General features: G+C 35.4%; 1 long non-coding RNA gene across 1 annotated transcript; it reads right to left on the bottom strand.

Moving 5' to 3' along the window:
* Nucleotides 1-18,824: 18,824 nt before the first annotated feature.
* LOC126729122 (uncharacterized) lies at nt 18,825-20,181 on the bottom strand. The gene is made up of 3 exons (XR_007656515.1): nt 19,725-20,181; nt 19,224-19,303; nt 18,825-19,130 (listed from the first exon to the last, which is right to left on the bottom strand). It is a non-coding gene; the product is annotated as an uncharacterized LOC126729122 (long non-coding RNA).
* Between the last annotated feature and the right edge of the window lie 324 nt (nt 20,182-20,505).

The raw sequence follows: 20,505 nt of genomic DNA, 5'->3' as shown, positions 1-20,505 counted from the left end.
CCAATGATCCTGAAGCAGGAACTGAAAGTGACAGCCGACTCAATTTCTTAGCAAAAGCAGCTGCCAAATATACCGGGAGAAGTGTAGACTAAGCAAGAATCAAGAAGCTACAGAAAATACATTGCATTTACTTAGAAAATAAGAAATTGCTCAAGAAGAGCCTAAATTCCAACGCTAAAGCATAAAGCGTAAAGATGAACTATGTAGTTATCTGGAAAAAATTTGCCCGATGTTTTGCCATGAAGATAGAAGGGACCAATAAACCATAAAGCTTTTCATAAAAGTTAGGGTACTCTAAACCATACTGTGTCATGAGGATGAAGAGACTGCTAAGAGCCATGACACTGACAACACCAACAATGTCATATGATCTCGTCAAAAAATCACTGCACATTGTCAGGGAGTAAATTAGACACAAGTTCACCATTCAAAAGAGAAAAAGACGCAAGATGTAAAATATGAAACAATACGAAGTCTACTAAGTACGTAAATTTTACCATAACATTATGGGATTAGACAGATAAGGAATGACGGCCTGGTGGAGAGTCACAAGAACCTGAACGTGAGAAAATAATGGAGCACCTTAAGATAAAAAGAACAGCAAAAACAAATAATAAACAGGCTGAGAGAGAGAGAGAGGGAGAGAGAGAGACTGCAATTACCAAAAACCAATCAAATTGGTGCTAATATTAAGAATCAAGAACTCAACTCATAAATTATTGTTATATATATATATATATAAACATAACTCATGCACCCATATGAGATTTAAACCTCCACCACTTTTGGGGGCAGAAGATACCATTTGGTTCAAATGCAATTGGCGTGAGAATGAAAATTATATCCATCACAAGTTGTACAAAAATAAATATTGACTTTTAGATTATTAGGGGGAAAAGAAAAAAGTTACAAAAATGACAAGAAAGCCTATTAGGATTTGAGGATCCAAGTTTGATAGCCAGGGCATTTGTTTTAATTCTAACCTCAAGACTAGCCATAACAAGTAATACAACTTCATTTCCATACATTTTGACATTTAATAGATTATGCTTAAGAGCACAATATGTTGTTTCTAACATAGTATGAAAAGTTTGAGGGTTACCTCCTTGTATACATCTTAAAGCTCGAAATTGTGTGAAAACACAAGAGCTTGTTTAGACCCCCAATTAAAAATTATGGCTAGATTGATTTTACTCTAACTTATCTAAGTGCGGAAACAAGAGCAAATGAAGCGCAATCAACTGATACTACTCTAGTGTATAAACAAGGAAAACAAACAATAAAAGTAAAGTACAAGAGTAAGAGAAGAGAGATACAAACACAAGATAATACGGTAATGTGTTATCGAAGAGAAAATCGAAGAACTCGGCGAAAAACCTCTCCTCTGCCCTCCAAGCAGTAAATCGATCCACTAGACAATAAGTTGAGATACATGAATAGCAAGAGACTCTCCAAGCCTAATCTACCTAATGTACCTAAGCCCTCTAAGCTCCAACTCCAACAAGGCTTCTCAAAACCGTATCTTGTTTAGCTTTTCAGATCCTGCAATATGCCGGATTGCATCAGCCAAGCCTCATCGTCTTCTTTTGGCAAATCCCCAAAGTTTCCCAAGATCCAAAACACTCTCTACACTCTGAATAGGTGTGGGTTGTATTTGGGTACAAATCTCCTCTCAAGATATGACAATGGGAGAGGGAAGGAGAAGAGGCTAGAATGATTTCTCACTAAGGATGACTAGCTCTCTCTCTCTAAAAGATGGGTGTGTGTATTGTAAAAAACCTATCTAGGGTTTTTCTCTCTGAATGGCCTCTTTACAATTTGTGGGTAATGAGGGTATCTATAGTATGGGTAAAGGGTAAGAAAGTCACACTTAAAAATCCTCCAGGCAGAATGTTTCGCGGGTATCTCGTGAGACACTTGCGAAATCCTCCAGACTGGCATGATTCTTCAACATCCAGCATGTGCTTCTCACATGGCTATTTCGCGGGTAAACTTCTAGCGAGACACTCGCAAAATCCACTGATGCTTCATTTTATGCTCGATTCTTCACCAACTTAATACTAAACCCAATACAATAAAATCTCACAAAATACAAGAAAATAAATTAAAGCAATTATAACACTTTTTGTCATGAAATAAAACAAACATGAAATGTAGTTGTTAATCACAACTTCACAACATCAAGTGGAAGCTGTAACCTAAGAAATGAAATTCATGCTTTTGTAAATTTTAATTTCTTCTTTTTGGCAATTTTGGCAGCAGACAACACCTAAACACAAAATACACAATATCAAAAAGAAATATACAAAAGAATATCAGTGGACATTATCCATTTAATCTGAATAATATAATGGAGTTTATAAATGAACAATTAGAACTAATTTAACCAATAGTACAAACATTAAAGAGCCTACACAAGTAAAACAATAGCAATTTACATTATTCTTGTTCTTCTCAGTATGGAGCTGTTTATCTTCTGCCTTTGGATTCCTAGAGAGCTCTTTACTATCACCTCCTTTAGATAAGAATCTTAATCAGTAAAGAAACAAGCAAAATTAAAGCTCAATTGAGGCCAAATAACAAAAGTTGTACAGTGATTAAAATTATGTACTTCCATCTTCTATGTTTGCCGGGCAGTTAGCATTAATGTCCGATAATAGTCATGTAGGTGCAACTGAATAAAGGCCATATAAAGGATAGACGAGATTGATACGTACTTGTCATGAATACATATTCATACAAACTAAAGGAGTTACGACACCATATGTTGGAAGAAAACTGAAAAGGAAATGATAAGCTCCAAGAGTAACCAGCAAGAAATCACCTGATTTGATCCACATCTTGAAATCTGATTTTTCATCTGAGCCTTCAAGTGGGGGGATGTGCGATATAACATAATGTATATTGTGAATAAAAATCTCCAAGCTGCAAGAAAAGTAAACTTCTTTTACCTAAATTCAACAGCTATCATCTAGATCTTGATAAAGAAGAGCACAGGTAAGAGAAGGAAGTAACAACTACATGAAAAATACCTACCTAGATTTTGAATGACTCTCATCGTTGCTATCTGCATTCACATCTCTAAGATCTGACACAGCCACTAAAACCCAGCACCGATCTCACAACCAGAATCACGCCAAATCAGCAACCACCAGACCCACGCCAATCTCGCAACCACTAGACACCATCACGGCAACAACCCACCCCACCACCACGGCAACACCATCAGAACCCACCCAAAATCAAACCCATTCCAAAAATCCAACCCAAACCCATCGGAACCCAGCCACAACTACGGCCCCACCATGACCTAGACCCGCCGTAACCCACCAACCCAAAACCCACTCCCACACAAATCAAAACCCCACACCCACACCACCAAACCACATCAAAGACCACCACACAACCTAGATCAACTCACACCACAAACTGTCACAAAACCAGATCAACCCCACCATGACAGACTAGAGTGAGAGAGAAGAGAAGGAAACATTGAGAGAGATATATCTTGAATAGTTTGCAGATCGGTGACAGGTCAGGCTTTGTTGGTGGTGGCACATCGAGCTTGATCAATGGTGCAAGAAGCACAAGGATCATCAGTGAAAGAGAGTAGGAAGGGTTGAGCTATGGATCACAAAATTTTCCACCTTCACAATGATAGCGATGCCAATATATCACCATAAAAATGAGAGGGGTGGGTTGAAGGTGAGGGTTTGGGAGTCAAAGGGAGAGAGTGAGACTACTGTGAGAGAGAAGGTGAGAGATCAGGTTAGGGATTAGAGAGTAGTTTAGGCCTTTTTAAAAAATAAAAATAAAATTTTTGTTTGATTCTATAGCCATGGTTGAAACACGTAGCTTAGGTATACAATTGTATAGAAAACGCAGCTCTAGGTATGTCTATGGCCGCGTTTTTTAAATGCAACTTTAGGACATATTTAAAAATAAATAAATAAATAAATAATTGGATGGGTCTATAGCCGTGTTATTAAAACATGGTCTAAGCCCAACCCACAAAAAGCAGCACAAACATCAAAAAATGTAGCTATAGAGCTGATCTTTGGGCTGCGTTTGGTAAACGTGGCTAGTGTAGTTGCATTTTTGCCAAGTGCGGCTCAAAACCAGTCTATAGCCGTGTTTTTGTAAATGCCGCTTAAAAAAACGCAGCTAAAGCTTGTGTTTTTTGTAGTGATGAAAGTCTTAATTAAGTACATAAAATGTAACAAAGAGACATGTTGTTATGATGTCTCACATGGCTTGCCCAATGAAGTCATCAGCAGAGAATGTGTCCTCATCCATGATGTTTAGAATAAGTTTGTATTGGTCTCCTTGTTTGGGTACTCTACCCTGAATGTAATTTTCTCATTCCACACCGGAGATCCACCTTGACCTACACCAATATTGGTATATCTCATTATTTCTATAGAAAAGGCTGCAACTATAAAAGCAACATACCCATACATATTTGGGTTGGTGTAGTCATCAAACAATTTAAAATTTGAACTTTAGAGGCAAAATCTTAAGGAACAAATGCAAGACTTTGAATTAAAAGCAAGCCTCTCCCTTTCTCTCTCTCAATCAAATTATATGTTCGGGAACCCTAGTGCACGAATCCTAAGTTGGACCAAGTTATTATAGGCTGAAATATAAATTATTGTTAAGTTTTCTCATAACTCTATAGTTTGAGAGGCATGGAGCCAAGTATCAAAATTCATTTATTCTCGATAGATCAACAATTACAGAGAGGTATCAAAGTCTTGTTTTCTTGAACAATTTCTTGTACAGTTTTGTGTTTTCAAATAATACCACTTGGACATTCCTTGAACACACTTAAACTAAGACTCAATTACATATAAAGTGCATTTCATCATGTGTTTGCCAATACTCAAAAATATAACTCGAGCAATCTCCCCATTTAATAATTTGTTGACAAAACCACAAGAGTACATTGAATTTCCTAAAATATATTCTACTCAAATTACAAGAAAAATAACCTAATCTAATTAACACTTAGTCTCTTGATGAACTTTGTAAAAAGAGAGCTCTAGTATTGATCTAGTTTAGAAACCTATCTTTCAATGCGTTGGGTTCAAGTTACACTTGGTGTAACTTGAATAACTTGATATAAAATTCATATTTTAAAAATCTCACCCTTAAATTACACGCTTTATATGTTCTTAAAATTCATACCAATTTTCATGATAATTGGATGTCATCTTTTATGTATTATTTTAAACTACAAAAACTTGAATTTAAACAACTGATTTCTGGCATGACTATTAAACAATTAATTATGCAGGTCTCTTCCTATTTATTTTATTGAACCTTATCATCCTAACAAATTCTTCTAGAGAGGAAAATTTTATGGCGAGAATGATGATTTCAAACTTTTTTTTTTGAGAAAAACACACACACACACACACACACAAAGGGGAGAGGGAAAGAGGTTCTAACATAAAGATATACCACAATTTCACCCAAAAGCCATGGTAACTTTTAAGGGAGGGTAGGGCAAGTATTACTACACACAACACACTCTCTTAAGCAATGTGAGACAATCACCCATTGTTTTTTTTTTTTTTTTTAAACAAACACACACACACACACACACACACACACAGGGGAGAGGAAAAGGGGTTCTAACACTAGGAAGGTAAACGAGGTGTTTATTAAGGTTTCATAGAAAGTATAGAACTACAAAGGTTTTATAATTTTAGACTATTGTAACTATTTCTTCATGGCAAAAACCACATTTTCATGTGATTCCCACTTTGATCCCTATCTTTTATTTTCACCACTTTTAGTCCCTATTTAGAAAAACGCGTTCTGTTTTAGTCCCTACCGTCATCTCACTAACTGAAAATATCCATGTGGCAGACGGAGTGCACTATTGGCACTCAAAATGCCTACATGTCCATTAAAATAATAATAATAAATTTTAATTTGGCATTTAAATAATGCCACATCAGCATTTTAATATTAAAAAGCCACATCATTCTTTTTTCTTTCCTTTAATTATTTTAAAATAAAATAAAATTTTAGTTATTATTTAATTATTTATATAATAATTAATAATTAAAATAAAATTTTCTTTTCTTTTCATTTTTGATTTTTTTTAAATAACTATAAAACCCAAACTATATTATTAGTTAGCCAAGGTTTGAAACTATTTTCGTTTCTAACAAATCGAGTCCTTTGGACTCGATTTTGGGTTATAAATCGAGTACATTGTACTCGATTTTCCCATTTTGCCAGCAGCTGAGGTGGACAAAGTGTTCACGTAGGCCTGGAAATCGAGTTCATTGGACTCGGTTTGGTTTAAAGGAAATCGAGTCCAAAGGACTTGATTTAATTTATGGAAAACGAGTCTTTGGAACTCGATTTCCTTTCAGTCCTCTATACGTGTCCATCAAAACACAAATCGCACTCAAAAACTCAAAAACACATCACTCACAGTGTCTCACTCAGTCACATTCCCTCTCACTCACTCTCAGTCTCATTCCCTCTTACCCTCACTCTTAGTCTCATTCCCTTTCACTCTCACTCTCACTCTCTGTCTCATTCCCTCTCTCTTTGACGCTAGATCTCATTTGCTTTGTCTTCATCGCTCCCTCTCACTCCGTCACTCAATCTCATTCACTTTGTCTCGCTCTGTTGCCGTTGCTTCCTCTCGCTCCGTCACCGTCACTCTCTCTCGTTCTTTCTCCTTCAGACACTGATTTTGGGTGGCTCCGCTGGTAGTCTATCACAAAAGTAAGGACTCTTTCTCTATTCCTTGCAACTAATAGCATAAAATCCAATATATGCTATCAAAGTTGTATCTTTATTTTTCCAAAAAAAAAAAAAAAAAATTTGTATCTTTACTATGAATCCCCATCCCACTATTTTGAAGTATTGTTTTTGGTTCTTACCTATCACATGTTTCAATTGCATTATGCATTTATGTGCTGGTTTTAAACTTCCGTAATTCTTTGCTTGGTAATGCAGTACTAAGTTAGAGTAATTGCTGAATCTTTTTGTTGATCTATGATTGTAGCATCAATATGGTTGGAAACAGATGGTATATAGGATATAGAAGTCATGTAAATGTGGGGTACATGCATCTTGATCTAGCATTTTTAACTTCCAGCACCTGTTGTTTTCTTTAATTTAATATATTAAATTGCATCATTACCAAATCATTAACCCATTGTCACATGATTAATGCATTGATAACAATCAGGCTTTGTTATTGCATCAAAGGCTTCACATAATTCTTGTGATCTGTTATGATTACAGTCACTATAAGCCTATGGAAAACTCATTCTCAGATGGATGGAATCATCTCATTCAAGTGTGTCGTATCATTGGAAATGGACAAACCCCACCCAATGAAAGTGGTCCCTGGTGATTGTAGATTGGCATTCATAACAAAACCATTTTGATTGTGATGAGCCTATAGTGGAGGTGTGAATGTTATGAAGGGAGTATCAGTATCATGCTGCAATGGAAATTGGGATGGAATGGTTAGTCCATGAAGGTTGTTAGACAATGTCCTATCTGCTGGGTAGTGGCGAGAAGAATGGTATTTTGTAGCCTAGGGGTGGATGATTCCTTTGCCAGAAGAATGGAGATTGATGGAATAGTATAAATTGAAGAATAGGGAAAATGCAAATTGCTTTTTGGATTTACATGTTAACATACTACTCTTTGCCTATCCACCTGTTTGTTCGTATACCAAAGCCTACGATGTTTTGGAAATAATAAGCACTTGGTTTAGCTTTATAAGCTGTAGGGACCAAAATTGAGAAGGAAAAATCTTCACATGCCTCTCTTTGGTTGTACATCATCATTTACTAAAAGGAAAATGACTCCTAGGTTCTTAGCATTGGAGATATTAGATGATCAACTTGCAACTAGGGAAGTACCCTCATTCTGTAATTAATGCAGCCAAGGGTGATTCCATTATTATTATTTTTTAAATTACTAAATACAAAGTCCAGGTTTGTGGTTAAGGAATGATGCTTGATGAAAGCCACTGAAAAAGGTGATTTTCAAGGCATATTATGATGAGGCTGAAGGTGTAAATTCTAACTCCTCAGAACACATTTGAATGAAAATGGAGAAATGTAGAAGGCTTAATTAATTTAGCTCATACTGAGTTTTTGGTAGCATATTAAGTTTTTTATATGTATCTTTATTCCCTATGGTTGATTGTCATACTTACCGTTTGTGTAAGAAATTAGGCTATACATTGAGTTTCTTGCCAGTTTATCTTTAACATGTGCTTATATTACTCTTGACTCCCTAAACTTCATGCAGTATGGCTGCCGTTGCTGCTGAGGTCCCTGATGAGTTCAGTCTTGGTCCCATGGAGGGTTCGGTGTTAAGGTTTCTAAAAGAACATCGATCATGTGCTGTTTAAAACCAACCACCTGCTGAATTTCTATATTCTCTTCTTATCCTTTTATATTTTGTTGATTTTTTTTTTTTTTCCATTTCTAAAATTCTAAGTTTGTCAATGGTATTACTAGCTTTGAATGCATAGTCATGCCCATTAGTTGGGTTGAGTTAGATTGGTTGACTGTTGCACACCCTTACTTAAAGGTTACAATTAGATAATTAAAGACATTGTCATTGATAAGATTTAGAGAAGTTTGACTGTTTTAGTCTTTTAGCCTTGGACTAAGATAACCAAATTGAATTATGAGAGCCAGAGAGAATCAAATTTTGATGTATGTATTCGTTGAAAACATGGTGGGTAATGGGTTGGATTGCTATAAGTAGTAGGATAAATGGACAAAAATAAATATATCAAGTGCATTGCATACTTTTATTTTTCTCCCTTGATAACCGCTTTATTTTTGTTTTCTGGGATCAATAGCTACAATCATATATACAAAGGTTATGGCATATTGCATCTCATCACCATGGTTCTATCATGTACAGGATCTGGGGGCATTAAAATGTCGCGGTCGTAATGACGAGTTCTGAAAACGACCATCGATGATGGATGATTGCATCCTCAACATTGTCAAGAGAGTTGGATTAGAAGGGCTACACAGGACCCCATCTAGAGAGATTGTTCATAACTTGATAACAGCCTTCATTGAGCAATAGCGGCTTGAAACCCACACCTACCACCTACCACATGGTGGGACGATGATCACATTATAGGATGTGGAGATTCTTTTAGGGATTCCAATAGATGGCGAGGCAATTGTTGGAAGAACTGACTTGGTGTGGGCTACTGAATGTCAAGAGATTCTTGGAATTGTTACTAATGGTGTGGTGTTTCAAGGACAACGAATCTAGATTAACCAGCTACTTCAAAAAGTATATGAAGGGTTGCCTAATGATGTAGCAGAGGTTGCTGTGCATCAGTATGCACGGTGTTATATTCTAGCACTCCTGGGGGACATAATTTTCGCCAACAAGTCTGGTGATAGGGTGCATACGATGTGGTTGTAGATGTTGAGGGACTTTTGCAATCCACCTCGGTACAGTTAGGGGAGTGCTTGCCTTGCATGGTTGTATAGAGAGTTATGCAAGGCAACCGACAGAGGTGCCAGTCAAATTAGTGGGGCCTTGATACTAGTTTAGTACTGGGCATGGTTCAGATTCCCTTTTTTGTGCCCAAGGATGGACCTCCTACCAGATGATGCATATGGCCCACCATTAGCACCTTCTCCATTGTCCATTAAGTAAGTCTCTTCCTTGACCAATTCTCTCTATTGGAAATAGATCCATAATTTTAAACAACATGACATATTGTTAGACATAGAAAATAAAATTTTAACCTTGATATTCCTCAAATTTTGAAAATTAATAGGATTTTTATTTATTTTTATATATTGTTTTACAACCACTGAGATCATAAGTTATGATTGATGTATAATACAAGTGTTATTAATTTCTAACTCTACAACTAATCATATGTTAGATAATCATTTATTGGTATAAACTTAGTGGTATGTAATGTTAAATTTACGATTACGCATCATTTATTTTTGTTGATTACTTCAAATTTTCAATTCCAAGTATTAACTATTTTAGTGCTATCTAATTTGAGATAATGAAGCTTGTATCTTATTAATTTTTCCTTTCAGCTATATACGATACAACGCTCCATGAATGGGAAATTCTCAATTGGAATATTGTAGGAAGAATGGGTCATATATATGATACAAAGCTTGTATCTCTCTCTTAATTTATTTCTTTCATAACTCATCCTTTGGTGGAATAATTTTGCTTAGTTTTGTGGATAAATAGCATAGGAAAAAAATTAATTGAATTCCACAACTATTGATAAGGAAAAGAATTAAAATAAAGTTTTTTTTTTTTTTTCACTCTTGCTAATCAGTAAGAAGTAATCATCATTTTATGAGCTAGCATGCCAACAAAATTATAATCATTAAATGATGAACCAAAAAAAAAAAATTATTATACTCTCTCTCCCTTCTCTCACCAATTAAATTTATGTTTTCAGATAAAGAAGTCTAAACCTACTTGTCCCAACTACTTAAGTTGATAAAAAACTAAACTTAGCATTATTCAAGTATTATTCTACAACTAAGGATGCTTTTGTAGTATAGTAGTAGTATTTGAAAGAAAAATAAACAGTATGGCTTTTTTTTCAGCTTCCATCAGCATACAATTCCTTTTTCTTTTTTATTAGATTGCATAATTAGTAGATATTAACTCCTTTTTTCTTAATTGTAGGACCGTGTGGGTTGTGAGCACAAAGAATAGTCCTACCAAAATTTGTCTGGTCCGATATTGGCAACTTCTAGATTTTATGCATCCCAACCAGGTATCCAAATTGTGTTTCTTCTATTGTTTATGACTATTGTATACTATTATAACTGTAAAATAACTCGTAGTTGAAAATAATGGAACATTGTATAATGTGTTGTCCTTTTATTTGGCAATTTTAGGTGGTTTGGCAACCATATGAAGCTGAATTAAGCCATCTGCCTGCGTTCTATGTTGCAGGAAGAGAAGTGTGGATGGCGAGGGTGCCGCTTTTATGTTTCTGGCTAGTAGAGAAACATACATCAAACCATGTTGTTCGTCAGTTTAGGATGGTGCAAGAAACGCCTTCAAATGTTGATATTGACAATGCCCTTCACAAAATAGACCTAAGGGGGAAGATCGGAGTGATTTGGAGGGACAAGCACAGAAGCCATATCCAAGTATGGAATACTCGAGCACTATTATTATGTCATGGAACACAACTAGAGGGTGATATGTCGCCTGCTCATCCATACTTCCATTGGTACGATAGGGTGACTTGGAGGTTCGTCGACCACACTACCGCTACACTTCTTATTATGGTAATTGCTTCGACCTTTCTTTTCAAATTTTGTTGTGTAGCACCATTTTTGTGTTAGATGTACTAATTGTATTTATTTACTTGCAAGTTGCCAGTCACAAGCAGTTGTTGATGCATTATATAGTAGGTAGTCCTGAGCACAAGCAGATTACAACTGTACTTAAGGCAGTGGATCACCTTCATCGCATAACTGCCTAACTTCCCAAGGAAGATACCAATGGGGCAAATCCAGAAGCGCCACAAGATACTGGGCGACCAAGCACGAGCTCAACTCCCCCTCCACCCCCACAAGCATCCCCTGCCCCAGAGTTCACTCCAACCCCACATGCATTTCCTACCCCAGAGTTCCCTCCACTCCTACATGCATTTCCTTCCCTTGAGATCCCTCCACGTACTGCTCATGCAATTCCTGACCTAGAGATCCCTCTACCCACTGCTCATGCATCTTTTCACCCCGAGATCCCTTTACCCACCCCACGTACATTTTCTGACCTCACTCATCTTTCACTTACTCTACCATCCTTTGATCTCGACTTTGATTTCAATGAGACCCCTCCTGTCATGCACACTCAATCCCCCTGGTACAGCATTGGTCATATAGACCATGTACCATCCCATAGTGACTCCAAGTCATTCATACCCACTCCTGGACTGCATACAGATCCCATGGCTACGAGCCTCACTCAAATTTCATCTGGTACACCATCCTCCCCCACAGTTGTAGGATCTTCGGTTGTTGAGAGTCAAGCAAAACAGCCAGATGTGCATGTCGAGAATGAGTAGGTAGTTAGGTTACACTCACCCCCACAAGGTCGACCTAAACGCACAACAAAAGCACCTTCTTGTGAGACAGGTGGTCACAAAATAGGACACAAGGCTGGCCCCACAGTATGACAAGTCATTTAATGTAATTAATAATTTTGCGACTGCTATTATGGTTGGTATTAGAATTCATTTAATCCATTGTTTGGTTGTAACTTCATCTTTGCAGCAACGCGAGGAGCCTAACCAATGAGATGCAGTACCCCCTCCCCCACGTACCAGACACTATACGAGACAGCATAAGTGTAAAATGCATTAGAGTCAGCACCCCATCTAAATTTGTATGCAAATTTTGTTAGCAAATGTCGTTCTGGAAAGCATACTGGTAAAGGTGTAGTAAAGGTAGCTGTAGACATGGCTAATGAAGGGCTTGTTGATATGCGCTCTGCAATTAAGATGGTGGAGCCACAACATCTTAACCAACTTCTTCATCCACAGGTATATATGTTCACAGTGATCTAATAGCAAATATATCTGCATATAGATTGGCATTTTCATCTTAACCACAAATTAAATAACATAGGTCAATCTGAAATTGATATTAATTAGGGTAAACTACATAATTGGTCCCTATCCTATACACTATATTTCAATTTGATCCTTAACCTTTTAATTATATCAATTTGGTCCCTAACCTTTTAGTATCATGTTAATTTAATCTCTACCGTTATCTTTTGGATGAAAATTTATGACATGTCTAATGGTCGAAACAAAAAATTAGCTTACGTTGATGAGACAATAAACTTAAACTTTATTTTGGCCGTTTGTCATATTTACAATTTTTGCCTAAGATATAACATTAGGGACTAAATTGACACGACATTGAAAGGTTAGAGATCAAATTGACACAATTGAAAGGTTAGGGATTAAATTGAAATATGGTCTAAAGGTTAGGGACCAAATATGTAGTTTACCCTATTAATTAATTACCATTTAAGGAAGTTAAAATGAACTTTGATGCAAAGTATAGGCTAATGGCTGAATGAATATGCAGAATCATTAACATGAGCCTGTATATTCAGTATATCTCAATCAATTTATTTAATTAAGCTAGCTTGTCATGTGTTTTATATCTGGTGTTCCTATGTTTGTTCTTTGCCCTTGTTAATTTGTTTAGACCTTAGTTATGCAACTTGACCTAAAACTTAAACTACTTCTGAATTACTCTTCTAAAAAATGATTTTTTTATTTATTTTTATTTTTTTAATTTTTTTTTATGGTAGGAAAATTATATTAATTACAGGCCAAGTTCTGCTGGTAAGCATGACAATGGAATCAACTGTATGAACTTGATTACCCGTGCTGCTGAATCCATTGGTGATGGGGATATTTTCAATGTTCATATTCGACGGTATCGACAGTGGCAGTTCTCTCAAAGTAGTTCGTTGAAATCATCTATAATCCCGTAGGTGCTCTTAATTCAGCTCTTGCAATTACAAGATTATGTACTCGTTCTTTGAATTGCTACTTAATTGGTGTTCACTTATTTATTTATTTTTGGTTATAATCAGTGCTACACTGTTGCGTGGGCAGAGGGAAATACTTCAACAGGTAAGGAATTGTCTATTTCATAAGATTTGTTTGAGAGTTGTGTTTTGGCATTTGGGTATTCGATGCAATATGTGAGGGACAACTTGAGTGTAGTAGATTAGGATGAATGAAGTCCTGATGGTTTGCAGCTGATATTTTACATCGTATTCATCATTTTCTTTTTAGTTTTATCCTCATACATACTTTTTGAAGTTAGCACATACTACTTTTTTTATTTTTTATTTTTTAATTTGATAGTTGGGGGAGGGGAGGATTTGAATCTTGAATATCTTTATTAGAAACGTCAGGAAGTGTCAATAAAGCTATAGGGCTATTGGCTAGCAAAAACTATTTGGTTTTAGCTTGAAGCCTAATGTCAAACTTGGAATCATGTCTGCAGGGAGAGAGGAATTTTAATAGATTTGGAGGGTGGCTGGGAAAGAACTCAACAATTGATAAAAATCTGAGGCTTCTGGAGGATTTGCATGTTCATCTTCTTGCTTCTCGTGAATCTAGTTTGGGGAGGTGAATCTTTGTTCCATCTTTCAATTTATGCTTATTTTAACCTCATGTCCTTGTCTATGTGCAAGTGTTTTCTACTTTTTTATTGTAAAAAGCACCTACACGCACTTGAATATTGTTCATAAGGCTTTCTTAATAATTTTATTATTGTTAATATTTTTAACGAATGGAGAACTGTCTTAGACTTTGAAAGTTCAAATAGTGTATAAAACAACCTTGAACGTTTAGACTCCCAATTACAAAATAACCAATTCAAGCTTTATGACAAATAACTAGTGTGCAGAAAATGAACAAAAGTTATAAACAAAATTGGTAAACAATCTAAGCCAATTAAAATCACAACCACAGCAGATAATAAAAGGCAAAGATAAAAGGGAAGGAAGATGCAAACACAAGGACAACACACGATGTGTTATCGAAGAGGAAATCGAAGCCCTTGGCATAAAACCTCTCCGCTGCCCTCCAAGCGGTAAGTAATCCACTAGAAAATGTAGTTGGGATACATAAACAGCAATAGACTCTCCAAGCCTAATCTACCCAATGTACCTAAGCCCTCCAAGCTTCTTGCACCAACGAGGTTGCACCGAACCTATTTCTTTTCTAGCTTCCTGGATTCCGCTGCTTAACCATAGCATCAACTAATGTAAATTGGTTCCTTCCTAATTGCTTCCTAGAACACCAAACAGTCCTCTCACAGTAATGGATATGGTGAGAAAAGGTTTTGGTAAAAAGAGCTCTCAAGGGTTTAACAATGGAGAGGAAGAGAGTTGAGGAATTTGAAGAGTCTCTTATGTGAAGATTGTGGATGAATCAATCTTGTATAACACTAGGGTTTCTCTCTCAAAATTCTCTCTGGAAGCCCTCTTTCTTTTATGGGTATAAAGGGTATTTATACTGGGGTGAGAATGGAATGTGAAGAGTCAAGTTTTTCAAAATATGGCTAGCTCGCGGCTTGGCCTCACAGCTTGACTGAGTCTCGAGATCCAGCCGCGAGATAACAGAACAGCCAGCTAACATGATGCTTTAACTTCTAGTATGCTTGGCACGTGTGCTGCTTCTGGCAGCTTGAAGCCGCAAGTCACCCTCGAGATCAAGTCACGAGTCTCTGTTTTCTTGCACACTTTTGAGTAATTCAACACTCTATCTCACTCACTACCCTTACAGCAATCCCACCTAAATATAGGGTTACTAAATGCTAAAATACAAGAAAATTTAGCACGGAATAAAGCCAACAAGATGGTTGATTAAATTCAACCTTATAGACTTTAACAGCTGCCTCAGCATTGTTTACAGCACTTGGCTTTATGAAGCTGTACACATGCACTCATTGCACATTTAGTTTTTTCAATGATGTTTTGCTAACTGATTCATGTATGTTTCTGTGGTTCACGACTCAGTTACTGAGGAGACAGACCAAGGAAAACAAATTTTGGAATTTATATTTGTTTTAGATTGCCAAGGCTGTGAAATTCTTGCTTTTGTTTTCCTTTTTCCTCCTTTCACATGAAGTTACTGTTAGTGTAATATTCAGTATCAATGCTGACAATACAAACTATTTAGGCTACTTTATCATGCTATTTGGCTTGAACATGAGGCACTATTTATACTATTTGCTCCAGCTGCAGCAGGTATTTGTCAAGCAAATTTAGCTAGTAAAATTCATTAAAGTGCCTTATTTTTTAGTCTTGCTGATAAGTGTGAAATTATTCATACTAAGAAAGAAGAAATAAAAAAGAAACATTTTTTATTTTATTTTATTAGAAATAAAAGAGGAAACATGTCAATATGGAAGCTTGAAACTAAGGTTACTAATTTTCTAGTTCAACATGCAAGTTTTTTTTCTTGTCACTTGTTTGTTAGAGCCAAATCTTAAAGTTTCCTTTTACCAAAGAGCTGTAACTTGAATGACACTTCCTCCTTTCACAAATCGCAATGATGAGATGGAGGGTGAGTTCTTGGTTCAAGACTCCAGTTGTGTTCTTAACTTACCAATCCAAAAATGAATAAATAAAAAGGTCATACCCAGTGCAAAAAACTTCCACTTTTTGCAAGGTTTAAGAGAGGTCATGGTACGCAGCCTTACCCCAAATTTTTTTTTTTGGAGAAGCTTACCCCCAGTTTTCCTTTTAGAATTCATAGGGCTCAGAATACTCATTTCTGGTGTTAGTACCGGGATATCTACTTGGTTTGACTTGTAGTAGACTTTTCTAATTGAAGTAATTTTTATGATTTCCTTAAGAGTGAATGCTAAGTATTTAAAATTCAAAGTAGATTTATTGTATTTTCCTCAATATTCAGTATTCCTCTTTATCTCTTGTTTTCAACTTGATTCTGTATTGTTGATAATTCTGGTTATAAATGCCAGTCAGTCTATTTGTCTCCCTTGCAATGCATCTTATTGCCTACAATGTAATTTTCACTTTGTTCTAATGATATAGGGAAACCGTGCGAGTAGAATACCTTACTCTTGTCCTGAAACGATTGACTAGGCCACTGCGGAAGCTGCCTAAGGTAGGAACTGCAATAAGTTTATTATATTTACACTAGAAAATCCTGGAGAAGTTAAAGTGGAATATTTGTTGAATGTGCATTTATTCAATCTGAGATGACCAGGATGAAGCAGTTCAAAAAGTTGTTGATGTATGTTATTATATGCTTAGCGTTGAAGTCCACCTGTTTTAATAATCACTTGCTATAAGCACATCGAGATTACTCATCAGAAAATTAAAAAGAAGCATTTGAGACTAAAGGTTCAAATTTAACTATCTGGTTTCTCAATCAAAGTGATGAGGCTGACGTTGTTGCTACCAAACGGTTAGTTTGCTTGTTTTGTGTTTTTAATACATGCTAAATATGACTAACCTCCACGTATTTTGACATTCGCATAAAACTATATGGTGCATGCAAAGATATGTTTTGACACTAACCTCCACAAGCATGCCTAGATAAAACTACGTGATAAATGCAAAGATATGTTTGCAAAGCTTAAGAATACATAATGTGAACTCATGATTGTGGGGATGCAATACATGGAAGGACAGGGGCGGCTTGATGCATTTGGGGGCCTAAGGCGAAAATTGATCATCTTATTTAGATGCAAAATTACTACTAATTAACATGAACTAAATAGAATTTTTTTTTTTTTTTTTTGAATTTTTAAGACAAAAAAAATTTGACAAAATTTTTCATATTTGTTGATGTGGTAGATTGATAGTGGTAAGTAAAACAGTGGTGTTAGTGGTAGATTTAGATGAAAACTAATAAAAGTTTGCTAATTAAACTCTTATTATTATTCTTTTTTTTTTTTAAAAGTGCAACATTCACAATATTTTTTACAACAAATCCTAGATTTTAAACTGTTTTTTGTTTTTTATTTGAAAATATCACTATAATTATTTTTTTGCCATCAACAATAGGCTGTAATAACTTGCTACTTAGCATTAGTTGTACAAGTGTTGTGAAAAATATTGTGGACGACGTTGCATTTTTCTCTATTTTTTTTTTTCATCTAATAAAAAAATTTATTTTATTTATTGATTATAAATAATCTTATTGGTTAAAATTTAGGGGCCTTTTTTTTACTTGGGGCCTTAGGCGGTTGCATTTTTTGCTCTACCATAGAGCCGGCCCTGTGGAAGGATTGTGATGTAAGTGTTCACTTTCTGTTGGTTTCCACAGGATATCATGCTTGTCAATTTTTTTTTTTGTTTCAATTCTAGTTGTAAAAATTTATATTGGATATTTTTGCAAAGGACGTGGGAATGGAATAAATTTTCTTTGCTAATTTTTTTTTTTTTTTTATAAATGAGTTCATTTTGTTTTTCATAATACTTAAAATAAGACCATCTGTATTTCATCCTTTTACATGAGGTTTTATTTTTATTTTTTAATGTTAATAACTTACAGGAGGAAATTTTAGAAAAATTTCTAAAACCTTTTATTCTAAGGATTGATCTATGCACTTTCAAATGATGATAGCATGAAATCACTTTGATTGTGCGTCTTCCTACAACTCCTATGATTCAAGAAGGACAGCACATGTTAAATCCTTTCTATTATCACTACAAGAAAAGAGTCTACTAGCGAGGATAAAATGCCCTCGCAAATATTCAAATATCGTTGCAAAAGGTTATTAGCGAGGGTATATGGCCCTCGAAGGCCGTCGTAATTGCTCTTGTTGTTAAAAAAGATTTTGCGACCATACCTTCGCAAATAGATAATTTACGAGGGCAATCCACCGTCGTTATTGAACAAATCTGCTCTCACAAATATATTACCAAACGACGAGAAAAGTCGACAACTTATTTTTAGCGAGAGAAAGCAGTCGTCGCTAACAACTATTTGTGAGGACCTTTATACCCTCGCAATTAGTTATTTGCACTACAAAAAAACTGTACTATTGCGACAGGCCAAAACCACCGCCATATGTTTGAAGCTTTAGCGACAGGCGATAAACGCCGCTATAGGTCTTCAATTATATTAAAATGTTAGTTCTTCCGCGACAGTTTTTGCCCGTCGCTATAGGTGATTTTTTTTTTCCCCTCCTGGGTTCTAAACCCACATATCTATTACAAATAACCTATAATAATTTTAGCTCCACTAAGACAATACCACAAATGTAACTAGATAACACCACAAATGTCTCCAAACTAACATTATATTAACATAGAAATATATTATCAAATACATAACATTTTCTATAACCATTATCAAAATTCCAAAGTATTTAAACAAATCCTTCAACACTTCCAAAAAAATGCAATTGTTTAAATGTGGTGCTTTGTACACAAAAAGCCACCAAAAAATTATAGCATCTTCAATATTGTAGCACCATCATTAGTAATTGTCACGTCTCCAATATCATCAACGAGCATCTAAAACCATCAACCAAAAAGCAAATCAAAATTGTACCCTTTGGCAAAACCACATAGTCCAAATAAACCACCTGTAAATGAATGAAATTGTAATTAAAAAGAAAGAAAGAAAAAAAAATCATTGTGGTGCTTTGAAATCATAGATTGAAAAGTATAATTGTTACCATTCAAGCATTTTCTCAATGGTGATAGCTTGACCAAGTTGAGAGAATATCAAACATGGAAATAAAAGTGGAAAGACCAACTACATTACACAAATAGTGGGAACTATGAGTTAGAGTGCTCAAATTTGCTGATAGGTAAATCTAAGTTGCAGAGTAAGTTAATAATAAGTGAGTATCAGCATGACATATTCAACAACAACAACAGCAACAAGAAGCATATGTTTTGCAGAGTAAGGTCAAGGATTTTCTTTTTCAATTTTTTTTTTAAAATACATTAAAGTATTGCAAGCATATGTAACCAAGTGGAGAAAAAAATGAGCATCTTCAATTCTCTTAAGGCATATGTGTACGGTGGACTTCTTAAAACAAAGAACAAGAAGCAACAGGTTGAAGAAAAAAAAAAAAAAAAAAAAAAAAAAAAGAAGAAGGAAGAAGACCACATCATGAAAAATAGAAGAAAAAGAAGAAACAATGGCACAAATGAGAAAAGAAGGACAATACCTTTCAGTTGGCCTTCACGTGGAGACAACTCCAGACCTGCACAAATCAAAACCCACTTGGTCAAAATGCTGTTTGGAGGAGAGGGGCAAGACCCATAAGAGATTGTGAAAAAAGAAAAAACCCAAATCTTTAATCATAATCATTCCCATCCTTACTAACAATATAAATACTCAAAAATAATCTTCACTATTATTTTGGTGGATTGATAATAATAGATGGCTTGAGAGTGGGACGAAGGAGAAATAAGAGAAACCTACTTGTTTATGGGGGTAATTTGACACCCACTTTTGGCAACTACTTGTTTGTCAGCTACTTTTTTTTTTTTTTTTGGTAAACCAAACCACATAATATAGAGAGCCTGCCTACTTCACTTGGACCTTACAACGTGTTATCAAACGCCTATGCATGATCACATTCTCAATCTTTCATCTAAGATATATATATATATATATATATATTTTTTAAATGTAAGGAAGCCTTAATCTTTCATCTAAGATATATATTATTAAAATAAAAATAAAAATAAAAATAAAGGTAAGGAAGCCCCAGACTTCCTTACAATATAGTATAGACCAAGATGCAACCTTCATAATCATGCTTTTGCACACTGGACAAAGCACATCAGCCTTGGCAAAGTAAAAATAATCAATCCCAATCTACAATACTATAAACCCAAATATACATCTAACATCTCTAGAGTACCAGGATTCTCAATTTGTCATCTGAATGCCCACAATTAAAATAATTCTTTTCTATTGGTAACAGGATCCAACTATTATTA

This window comes from Quercus robur, chromosome 5 (assembly GCF_932294415.1).
Source record: "Quercus robur chromosome 5, dhQueRobu3.1, whole genome shotgun sequence".
NCBI lineage: Eukaryota > Viridiplantae > Streptophyta > Magnoliopsida > Fagales > Fagaceae > Quercus > Quercus robur.
Note: the sequence above shows the minus strand (reverse complement) of the source record. Positions and strands in the feature narration are given on the sequence as shown.